The sequence below is a fragment of the Hyla sarda genome, chromosome 9, assembly GCF_029499605.1.
Source record: "Hyla sarda isolate aHylSar1 chromosome 9, aHylSar1.hap1, whole genome shotgun sequence".
NCBI lineage: Eukaryota > Metazoa > Chordata > Amphibia > Anura > Hylidae > Hyla > Hyla sarda.
In genome coordinates, this window is record NC_079197.1 from 157,976,790 (window position 1) to 157,987,288 (window position 10,499).

Below are 10,499 nucleotides of genomic sequence, written 5' to 3' on the forward strand. Positions count from 1 at the left end.
ATTAGAGCAGGTTCAGCATAATGGACAGGTACTCTCATATAGATTAGAGCAGGCTCAGCACCATGGGCAGGTCTAATGACAGGGGCAGGAGCAGGCTCAGCACCATGAACGGGTTCAGGAATAAGGGCTTGGTTAGGTTTAGAGCCATGGTCAGGACAAGCCCAACCCTATGGACAGGGGAATTAATATGATTAGAGCAGGCTCTGCACTATATACTGCAGAAGGTTCAGCATCATAGTAGGGAGTTCCTCAATGTTGATGTGGGATCAGGACCATTGTCAAATAATAGTCATCTCCACAGTAAGGGACATCAGGAACAGCCAAACATGGAGTCATCAAGCCATTGCTTTCAGGAAATGTTAACAAGAGCCATGCACTGGCAGAGACCACCTGAGACAGTCCCAGAATAGACTGGAGAGCAAAGGAGGCAGGATCACCATGGAAATAGACAGATGAGAGCCATCCACTATCCAAAACGATCCAACCTAGAGCGATGAAGCTGCAGACAGCCAGGACTAATTAAGCCACTACCATCAGCATCATGAGACACCATAAAGAAAGCTGAAGATGTAGCAGAAAACATGGACAGGCTGGCACTGCAGTGTGTGGCCACCTACCTTCTGCTGGGCTCTCTTAAATTCTAGAGACACCAGCATACTGTCAATGTGTTGTTTTGCGAAGACATGGCACCCGGATGTAAACATAGTGTATGGAACCAGAAGCCTCAGTTCTATACATTGTGTACTGGCCATGCCAGGTTGGACTGCACTAATCCAGAACACCCACTACACAATATAAAGAGCTGGGGCTTCCTGCTCCATTCACTTTGTTGACATCCAGGTAGCGTTGCTTTGCAGAACAGCGGATCTGTAGGGGTGCCAGGTGTTAGCACAGCACCAATCCACTATTGACAGCCTATCCTGAGAATAAGACATCAATCAATATTGCCTGGAAAACCATTTTACACTTTTGTTCTGGTGTCAAAGAGAATTTATGGGTTCGGGCTGTGGTTGCATCACATATCAGTGCTTAGCTGCTTCTTATGTTATTGCTTACCTGTAAGGATAAGCACACATGTTTTATTTATTTATTTATGTTTGTTTATTCATGTATTTATTTACTTTTAAAGTGTGTCCTTTTATTTTACATAGATGTTCATACTCAAGGAAAGGGAGACTTCTAAAGTTTGCCATAGAGTCCAGAGTTATACCGCTGCTTAAAGGACTGTTGTACCAAGTACATTTTGTACCTAAATGGTAAATATATGACATCTATACCTAAATAGTAAATAGTAAATAGTAAATATACAATGAGAAAGAAGGGAGCGTGAACAGTCAATGAAGTGAGAGTTGGTGAATAGTGTTGAGGGCGAATATTCGCAATTTAGCATATAGACGAATATGGCGAATATAGCGCTAGTTATTCGCAATTACGAATATTCATAATTTTTTTTCCCCCACAGAACACATCACAGTGATCTCATCCCTCCCTGCTTCAAGCTTGTGGTCTAAAGAAGGCTCCTATACTATTTACTGTATTAGACTGGAGAGCGAATATTTGTGAATATGAGAATATTTAAATATTCATGAATATCCTCAAATTTGCGAATATCATCACTAAAATGAGATAGGTAGATAGGTAGTGACGATATTTGGGAATATAATATGACAACATTCAAAATGAAAAATTTAATAGACACATTATCACTTCTGTATAGACCAAGAATATTAGGAGATAGATAGAAAGATAGATGGATAGATAGATAATATAGATAGATAGATAGATAGATGAAAACGAGGATAAGTTGGCCAGTACATACTGATATCGAAACTACTGCATGGACCCGGCATACAGGTGCACGCTGCTAGGCTGAATATACACAAACAGGAGAATACAGCAGCAGCACACTGCTAGCACAAAGATACAAGTAAAACATTAAATACTAAGTACCTCATTTTTGCCTTTTTTGCATTGTAGCAATATAGCATTTCATGTTTTACTTGTATCTTTGTGCTAGCAGTGTGCTGCTGTATTCTCCTGTTTAGATAGATGGATAGATAATATAGATAGATAATATAGATGGATAGGTAGATAGTTATCCACATGCAAATACGCGCATGCGCATTTACGCAAAGCGAAAATAACTGTGAATATATTGCATATGCAAATTTTGCGAATATAGTACAAAAATTCGTCCATATATTTGCAAAATATCGCAAATTTGAATATGGCCTATGCTGCTCATCACTTTTGGGGAAATGGTAAAGTGAGTGGAGAGAGAAATAGTCAAGAGTGTAAGGGAACAAGGTGAAGGCTCATTAACCATTCGATACAATGAAATTACAATAGATACAAAATGTCCATAATTTACATGTCATGATACTTTTTGCAACATTACTATAATACCCAATAGTACAATAAAAAGGAAAAGCTCCCTTGGGACAACCCTTCCTCTGTTCAGCCGATCACCGGGTGTTCGGCTGCTGGGACCCCCATCAATCAGCTATACTCAATAGGGGGGAACCTGGTAGTAAATGTTACGTTTCCTGCAGCACCACCTCAGTATAAATGAAGCATTACACGGTGCCCATTGTAATCACTGGGCTGTCAGTGTAATGGAAGGATACACCAAGTCCTCTGGAGTGAAAAATGCTTTCTGTTCTGGTTAATGGATGGGGGTCACGAATGAATGACTCTTTCTATTTACTCAGTATTCCCTTTTAGGGTATCTCTAAAACCAACGTCTTTAATCACGTAAGTATTAATCCACGTGCGAATAACCCCATTGGTTTCCAATGATAAAGCTACCTAAAGCACCTTATCTGTATGTTCTGCGCTCCACCGCTGGACATTAGGATCAGATACTAGGACTTTAGTCCCTACAAGACAATGGAAAAAAAATGCCACAATTTTCTCCAACAAGTAACCGAACAGTCATTTCTAATGTATCACTGTAGCCCATTGGTAACAATGTAACATGTTGAGCAAACATGAAGGATGTATTGCCCCGGATTCTGCAGGTACGGTATAATGATCTCCATCAAGAATATCATCTAGCAAGATTCCATTCTTATGACTCGCATACACATAAACAAACATCCAGAAAACCCCCTTCTGTGTACACAAATGAGATCCAGTTTATTAACTTCTGACAACGTCGTTTGTATTAATCACATCTGCCATCAGTTTCCTACCTATTTTGCTCACTAGTGATCATCGCATACCCTAATGATCTGCAGACGAGGCATCAGATCTCTGCTGGTGTATCACAATCGTGAATGCAATACCACAGAACGGTGTTTCCCAAGCAGGGTGCCTCCAGCTGTTGACAAACTACAACTCCCAGCATGTCCGGACATCCTCCGGCTGTCCGGGCATGCTGGGAGTTGTAGTTTGGCAACAGCTGGAGGCACCCTGCTTGGGAAACACTGCCATAGAATATCACAGTGTCATGATATGAAAGGACTATACATTGTATTCAATACATATCAAGGTCTCAGATAAATAGGATTTTAATGTTTCTTTTAAGACAATATTTTCCTACCTATTTTGCTCACTAGTGATCATCACATACCCTAATGATCTGCAGACAAGGCATCAGATCTGTGCTGGTGTATCACAATCGTGAATGCAATACCATAGAATGGTGTTTCCCAAGCCGGGTGCCTCCAGCTGTTGCCAAACTACAACTCCCAGCATGCCCGGACAGCCGAAGGCTGTCCGGGCATGCTGGGAGTTGTAGTTTGGCAACAGCTGGAGGCACCCTGCTTGAGAAACACTGCCATAGAATATCACAGTGTCATGATATGAAAGGACTATACAGCATATTAAGGTCTCAGATAAATAGGATTTTAATGTTTCTTTTAAGACAATATTTTCCTACCTATTTTGCTGACTAGTGATCATCGCATACCCTAATGATCTGCAGACGAGGCATGAGATCTGTGCTGCTGTATCACAATCGTGAATGCAATACCATAGAATGGTGTTTCCCAAGCTGGGTGCCTCCAGCTGTTGCCAAACTACAACTCCCAGCATGCCCGGACAGCCTTCGGCTGTCCGGGCATGCTGGGAGTTGTAATTTGACAACAGCTGGAGGCACACTGCTTGGGAAACGTTGCTATAGAATGAAAGGATATGAAAGGACTATACAGTGCATTCAAGCTAATGCATATCAAGGTCTCAGATACATAGGATTATAATGTTGTTTCTTTTAAGACAATATTTTCTACATGCTGCTGATATGTGTCAAGGCTGGAAGATTTATGCTGGTATTGTGTATCAGGGAAGGAAAAAAGCATGCTGCTGGGCTATTTGATGTAGAGTGCTGACTAGTGATAAGATGGTGGGATGCATTTTGCTGGCGTGTCTCAAGGGGAGCAGCAGAAATATGGATGTCACCTCCAAGGGCTGCTGCATGTATGCAAATAAATTGTCATAAAAGGGATTGAGCCTCGGAGCTGCCCTGTGCCTATTAATACGTCTCAGTTTTCTCAAGGTGTTGTCCTTCCTGACATGTATGTACCAGGTTACTAGCATGTAGTCCGATGGATGCCCGACGCTATGAGATGTAACGCGGTATGTTATTGACCTGCATTGTGAATATATATGATGTGACATACATGCCGACTTATAGCCTGTGACACAGACGCTGTTTTCTTGTAGCTATTAGGCATCCAAAAATCTGACTCAGAAGATAACACCGTTCAGTAAGACAGACAAGGACATATTTGGATGGGTAGGATCAGCTTTATAGATAGCAGTACTTTTACCATTAGAGAACGGGTTTGCTTTTTCAGCACTATGTTCAGCATTATAGACAGAGAGGTAGCACTGTACACGGGGGTTTGTTTGCCTGGCAATAGGATCAAAGATCAGCACCATAAATCAGAGCATGCTTAGGCATGAGAAAGGGGATCAGCACCAGGAGTAATGGTGGGTTCTGCAATATGAACGGGATTAGGTCTAAATGTGGATTATAGCAGGTGCAGCACCATGAACAGAGTCAGGTCTAGTACTAAAGACTAGAGTAGATTCAGAACCATGGACAGATCCAGAAATATAGACTAGAGAAGCTTCAGCACCAAGGGCAGGTCCAATCATCTGGACTGGAGCAGGTTCAGCACCAAGGACAGGGATGGGTCTAGTGATGTATACTAGAGTAGGTTCAGCACCATGGACAGGGAATGGTCCAGAAATATAGACTAGAGTAGGTTCAGCACCAAGGACAGGGACAGGTCTAGTACTATAGACTAGAGTAGGTTCAGCACCATGGACAGGGACAGGTCTAGTACTATAGACTAGAGTAGATTCAGCACCATCGACAGGGAATGGTCCAGAAATATAGACTAGAGTAGGTTCAGCACCATGGACAGGGACAGGTCTAGTACTATAGATCAGAGTAGGTTCAGGACCAAGGACAGGGACAGGTCTAGTACTATAGACTAGAGTAGGTTCAGCACCAAGGGCAGATCTGGTAATCTGAATTGGAAAAGATTACATCATTATGGACAGGGACGGTCTAGGACAGGTCTAGCAAAATGGATTTGAAAGAATTCAGCACCATGGACATGTCTTGTAATGTGGACTGGAGGTTCAGCAATATGGACAAGATCAGATTCAAATCCAGGCTACAGCAGTTTCAGCACCATGGACAAGGGAAATATGGATCAGAAAAGGTTTATCATCATGGACTAGATCAGATGTAAATGTGGACTGTAGCAGATTCCACACCATGGTAGGTCCAGTAATGTCGATTACTGGACCTACCAGTAATGTTGATTACTGGACCTACCATGGTGGACAGGTTGAGGAATATGGATTGGTTCAGCACCATTGACAGTAATATGACCTAGAGAAGGTTCAGCACAATAAACAGGGAGAGAAATATGGACTGGAGCAGGTTCAGTCACAGCCATGGTCAGGTCCAGTAATATAGATAAGAGCAGGCTCAGCGCCATGGACAGGTCCAGTCATATAGAAAAGAGCAGGCTCAGCGCCATGGGCAGGTCCAGTAATATGGATAAGAGCAGGCTCCGCACCATGGACAGGTCCAGTAATATGGATAAGAGCAGGCTCAGAACCATAGACAGGTCCAGTCATATAGATAAGAGCAGGCTCAGAACCATGGACAGGTCCAGTAATATGAATTAGAGCAGGCTCGGCGCCATGGACAGGTCCAGTAATATAGATAAGAGCAGGCTCCGCACCATGGACAGGTCCAGTAATATGGATAAGAGCAGGCTCCGCACCATGGACAGGACCAGTAATATGGATAAGAGCAGGCTCAGAACCATAGACAGGTCCAGTCATATAGATAAGAGCAGGCTCAGAACCATGGACAGGTCCAGTAATATGAATTAGAGCAGGCTCGGCGCCATGGACAGGTCCAGTAATATAGATAAGAGCAGGCTCCGCACCATGGACAGGTCCAGTAATATGGATAAGAGCAGGCTCCGCACCATGGACAGGTCCAGTAATATGGATAAGAGCAGGCTCAGAACCATAGACAGGTCCAGTCATATAGATAAGAGCAGGCTCAGCACCATGGGCAGGTCCAGTAATATGAATTAGAGCAGGCTCGGCGCCATGGACAGGTCCAGTAATATAGATAAGAGCAGGCTCCGCACCATGGACAGGTCCAGTAATATGGATAAGAGCAGGCTCAGCACCATGGACAGGTCCAGTCATATAGATAAGAGCAGGCTCCGCACCATGAACAGGTCCAGTAATATGGATAAGAGCAGGCTCCGCACCATGGACAGGTCCAGTAATATGGATAAGAGCAGGCTCAGAACCATAGACAGGTCCAGTCATATAGATAAGAGCAGGCTCAGCGCCATGGGCAGGTCCAGTAATATGGATAAGAGCAGGCTCCGCACCATGGACAGGTCCAGTAATATGGATAAGAGCAGGCTCCGCACCATGGACAGGTCCAGTAATATGGATAAGAGCAGGCTCAGAACCATAGACAGGTCCAGTCATATAGATAAGAGCAGGCTCAGAACCATGGACAGGTCCAGTAATATGGATAAGAGCAGGCTCGGCGCCATGGACAGGTCCAGTAATATAGATAAGAGCAGGCTCCGCACCATGAACAGGTCCAGTAATATGGATAAGAGCAGGCTCCGCACCATGGACAGGTCCAGTAATATGGATAAGAGCAGGCTCAGAACCATAGACAGGTCCAGTCATATAGATAAGAGCAGGCTCAGCACCATGGGCAGGTCCAGTCATATAGATAAGAGCAGGCTCAGCACCATGGGCAGGTCCAGTCATATGGATAAGAGCAGGCTCAGCACCATGGGCAGGTCCAGTAATATGAATTAGAGCAGGCTCAGCACCATGGACAGGTCCAGTAATATAGATAAGAGCAGGCTCAGAACCATAGACAGGTCCAGTCGTATAGATAAGAGCAGGCTCAGCACCATGGGCAGGTCCAGTAATATGAATTAGAGCAGGCTCAGCACCATGGGCAGGTCCAGTAATATGGATTAGAGCAGGCTCCGCACCATAGACAGGTCCAGTCATATAGATAAGAGCAGGCTCAGCACCATGGACAGGTCCAGTCATATAGATAAGAGCAGGCTCAGCGCCATGGGCAGGTCCAGTCATATAGATAAGAGCAGGCTCAGCACCATGGTCAGGTCCAGTAATATGGACTGGGGCAGGTTCAGAGCCTTGGTCAGGGCAGGTTCAGAGCCTTGTCAGGGCAGGTTCAGAGCCTTGTCAGGGCAGGTTCAGAGCCTTGGTCAGGGCAGGTTCAGAGCCTTGGTCAGGGCAGGTTCAGAGTCTTGGTCAGGGCAGGTTCAGAGTCTTGGTCAGGGCAGGTTCAGAGTCTTGGTCAGGGCAGGTTCAGAGTCTTGGTCAGGACAGGTTCAGAGCCTTGGTCAGGGTAGGTTCAGAGCCTTGGTCAGGGCAGGTTCAGAGCCTTGGTCAGGGCAGGTTCAGAGCCTTGGTCAGGGCAGGTTCAGAGTCTTGGTCAGGGCAGGTTCAGAGCCTTGGTCAGGGCAGGTTCAGAGCCTTGGTCAGGGCAGGTTCAGAGCCTTGGTCAGGGCAGGTTCAGAGCCTTGGTCAGGGCAGGTTCAGAGCCTTGGTCAGGGCAGGTTCAGAGTCTTGGTCAGGGCAGGTTCAGAGCCTTGGTCAGGGCAGGTTCAGAGTCTTGGTCAGGGCAGGTTCAGAGTCTTGGTCAGGGCAGGTTCAGAGTCTTGGTCAGGGCAGGTTCAGAGTCTTGGTCAGGGCAGGTTCAGAGTCTTGGTCAGGGCAGGTCCAGGACCATAAACAGGGACAGTAATATGGATCAGAGTAGCTCTGCACTGTGGACTGGACCTGGTTCGGCACTATGCATGTGGAGAGTTCTGCAATGTTGAGGTGGAATCAGGATCAGGACCATTGGCACAAATATCCATCTCCACTGTAAGGGGCATCGGGAAGAGCCAAACATGGAGTCAGTAAGTCACTGCCTGCAGGGGATGTCATAGAGAGCCAGGCACCGGCTGAGACAGTCCCAGAATAGACTGGAGAGCACAGGGGAGACTCTCCATAGGAATAGACAGAGAGACATCCACTACCCAAAAAGAGGCAGCCCAGGGAATGAAGCTGCAGACAGCCGGGTCTAGTGGAGCCGCTACCATCATCATCACCAGAGGAGGCTGAAGATGGAGCAGAAAACGCGGGCAGGCTGGCATTGCAGTGTGTGACCACCTACCTTCAGCTGGGCTCTCTCTGCGCCATGCCATCCACCTGGTGCCAGCACTGGCCGCCCCTTCTGCAGCAGCCCCCGCCTCAAGAAAGCAGCTGGCACGGAGGGGGCATTCAGAGGGCACGAGCGGCTCCATCCATAGCGCCAATCCCCGGCTAGTTATCCCAGGCCATCCGGCTGCGCCCCGACACTGCGCCCGCTCCGGCAGCCCCCCGAGAGGAAGAGAAGGGCACACATCCGACCCCCGGGAGGACCCGTGCGGGAGCCACCTCGTCCAATCCCTCGCTCGGTGAGTCTGGGTGTTTGGGGTGGGGGGGCTGGAGGTGACGGGGAGGAAGGGAGGACGGGGCTGGGAGGGGCCTGCCGGGGGGAGGCGGAGCCAGACTCTACACTGCACCACAGAACCGGAGGGCGGCACGGGCACCGACACACGTGCATCACCTGCCCACAGCCGGGCACTGCCGGGGGCAGCTGGGGAACACAGCCGGGGGCAGCTGGGGAACACAGCCGGGGGCAGCTGGGGAACACAGCCGGGGGCAGCTGGGGAACACAGCCGGGGGCAGCTGGGGAACACAGCCGGGCACTGCCGGGGGCAGCCAGGGAACACAGCCGGGCACTGCCAGGGGCAGCTAGGAAACACAGCCGGGCACTACCAGGGGCAGCTAGGGAACACAGCCGGGCACTGCCAGGGGCAGCTAGGGAACACAGCCGGGCACTGCCGGGGGCAGCTAGGGAACACAGCCGGGCACTGCCAGGGGCAGCTAGGGAACACAGCCGGGCACTGCCGGGGGCAGCTAGGGAACACAGCCGGGCACTGCCAGGGGCAGCTAGGGAACACAGCCGGGCACTGCCGGGGGGCATCTAGGGAACACAGCCGGGCACTGCCGGGGGCAGCTAGGGAACACAGCCGGGCACTGCCAGGGGCAGCTAGGGAACACAGCCGGGCACTGCCGGGGGGCATCTAGGGAACACAGCCGGGCACTGCCAGGGGCAGCTAGGGAACACAGCCAGGCAATGCCAGGGGCAGCTAGGGAACACAGCCGGGCACTGCCAGGGGCAGCTAGGGAACACAGGCGGGCACTGCCAGGGGCAGCTAGTGAACACAGCCGGGCAATGCCAGGGGCAGCTAAGGAACACAGCCGGGCACTGCCAGGGGCAGCTAGGGAACACAGCCGGGCACTGCCAGGGGCTGCTAGGGAACACAGCCGGGCAATGCCAGGGGCAGCTAGGGAACACAGCCGGGCACTGCCGGGGGGCATTAGGGAACAAAGCCGGGTACTGCCAGGGGCAGCTAGGGAACACAGCCGGCACTGCCAGGGGCAGCTAGGGAACACAGCCGGGCACTGCCGGGGGCAGCTAGGGAACACAGCCGGCACTGCCAGGGGCAGCTAGGGAACACAGCCGGGCACTGCCGGGGCAGCTAGGGAACACAGCCGGGCACTGCCAGGGGCAGCTAGGGAACAGCCGGGCACTGCCAGGGGCAGCTAGGGAACACAGCCGGGCACTGCCAGGGGCAGCTAGGGAACACAGCCAGGCAATGCCAGGGGCAGCTAGGGAACACAGCCGGGCACTGCCAGGGGCAGCTAGGGAACACAGGCGGGCACTGCCAGGGGCAGCTAGTGAACACAGCCGGGCAATGCCAGGGGCAGCTAAGGAACACAGCCGGGCACTGCCAGGGGCAGCTAGGGAACACAGCCGGGCACTGCCAGGGGCTGCTAGGGAACACAGCCGGGCAATGCCAGGGGCAGCTAGGGAACACAGCCGGGCACTGCCGGGGGGCATCTAGGGAACAAAGCCG

General features: G+C 49.6%; 1 protein-coding gene across 2 annotated transcripts in view; it reads right to left on the minus strand.

The window, feature by feature from the left end:
- LOC130290282 (leucine-rich repeat and fibronectin type III domain-containing protein 1-like) overlaps positions 1-9,023 on the minus strand; it is a 216,280-nt gene extending 207,257 nt beyond the window's left edge. For both annotated transcript variants that reach the window (XM_056537693.1, XM_056537692.1), the window contains exon 1: positions 8,708-9,023. The gene's annotated coding sequence lies outside the window, so the exon portion shown is untranslated. The remainder of the gene's footprint in view (positions 1-8,707) is intronic.
- Positions 9,024-10,499: the final 1,476 nt, after the last annotated feature.